Below are 1,899 nucleotides of genomic sequence, written 5' to 3' on the forward strand. Positions count from 1 at the left end.
CTTTTTATATTTGTTTGTTTTGTCTTATACTCAGTCTTTCTCCTCTCATTTCTTTCATCAGTTTTTTTTTTCTTCAATGAACATCTATTCATAGTATTGACCATCTTTGGCCACCCAATCCTATTGTAGTATGACGATTTTTATTTTCATCATTGCATTTAGTATGTGTGTGCTCTTGGCTTTCTCTTTTGGGGTTGGTTATTTGGGTGGCTTTTACTTATGACTCTTCATATTTTCCCCTTAACTTTTTCATAATTTTACTCTATTTTTCTAGTCAAGTTTTTCCTTTGTCTTTGTTTGTTTTTTTTCTTTTTCTTTTGTTTGTTTCTTTTAGGTACCACAAGTGTAATTTTAGCTCCTATATTGCTCCATCTTTTTCATTATTCGATTCCATTTTTGTTATTTTTAGGTAGCATTAGTACTGATAAAATGCCTACAGAGACTGAGGAGGAGTTACCAACCCCTACACCCGAGCCCAGTATCTCTGAGGAGGGCAACTTCCATTCCCAATACCAAGTATTGGGGACAATTGGGCAAGGGGGCAACGCCAAAGTCCTCCTGGCCCACCACCGGCTCACAGGAACCCCGGTGGCTGTCAAAGTTCTGCGAAAGGACAAGCAGTGGTTCCAGCCAGCCATGATGGAAGCAAACATAATGAGAAAGATCAACCACCCCAACATAGTGTCTCTCATACAAGTTATTGAAAAGGAAACGAGAATATACCTCATAATGGAGCTGGTGGAAGGCCAAGAACTCTACCAGTACATCAGAGAGTCAGGGCACATAGAGGAGGATGAGGCCCGGCAAATATTTGAACAGATATTGTCAGCAGTGAGCTACTGCCATGGAAAGGGGATTGTTCACCGAGACCTCAAACTGGACAATATAATGATTGATAAAAACAAAAAGGTCAAAGTCATCGACTTTGGGCTTAGCACCCAATTTCAACCTGGAAAAATGCTAAACCACCACTGTGGCACGTACTCTTTTGGTTACCCTGAACTCCTCCTTGGCCATCGGTATGACGGGCCGAAGAATGATATGTGAATTATAGGAGTGGTCTTGTACTGTATGGTAGTGGGAAAGCTCCCATTTGATTCAGTGATCATCCAAGAACTGCAAAGACAAGTAGTGGCAGGGGTATATCCTACTCCCTGTGGGGTTACAAAAGAACTGGAGGACCTTCTTAGTAAATTACTGAAAGTAAATCCCAACTATAGACCAACAGCAAGAAAGGCGATGAAACACCCTTGGTTCAAAGAACACTGGAACGGATTGATAGGTCCCTATGAAGAACTGCTTCCCCTCACACCAGACCCGGCCATTTTGGATGCCATGAAAAGCATTGGATTCCAAGCCTCTGTAGTAAAACACTCTTTAAAACAAAGAAAATATAATGAGGAAATGGCAACTTATTTCTTTCTACAAAAGCAGGCTCTCCAGGGGGATGGCTGCACAGCCCAGGCACAGCAAGTGAGTCCCGTTGCAGCCCCATTCCCTAGCCTTGATCCTGCTGCTGCTTTTAGATTAGAACCAAAGAGGAGTGGAAGCCTGCCAGTCCTTGGCACCTTGCGGGTGTCATCCTCCCATGGTCACGTATCTCACTATGGCCAGAATGCTCATCCAAAAGGAGGCAAAAGATCCACTGTGGCTGGTCGTCTCAGGCCACTACCGATGACACCTACACAGGACCACTATCACAAATGTGCCGTGAGTGTCCCATGCATTCAAACAACAAGCATCTTCAGTGAGAAGAGTAGCAATAAGGGAATCAAAGAAGACAACCCACTCTCCCACAAGCCCCATTAGAGGATAAGCCCATCCCCAGCAGGGTCCTGCACAGAGGTTTTAAGGGGTGGACCAGGAATATAGCAAATGCCCTGATAAAGCTGTATTGCT

General features: G+C 43.8%; 1 pseudogene; it reads left to right on the forward strand.

The window, feature by feature from the left end:
* Window positions 1-429: 429 nt before the first annotated feature.
* On the forward strand, window positions 430-1,047 carry LOC148007052 (sperm motility kinase Y pseudogene; annotated as a pseudogene).
* Window positions 1,048-1,899: the final 852 nt, after the last annotated feature.

This window comes from Rattus norvegicus, chromosome 1 (genome assembly GCF_021556685.1).
Source record: "Rattus norvegicus strain SHRSP/BbbUtx chromosome 1, alternate assembly SHRSP_T2T, whole genome shotgun sequence".
NCBI classification, from domain to species: Eukaryota; Metazoa; Chordata; class Mammalia; order Rodentia; family Muridae; genus Rattus; species Rattus norvegicus.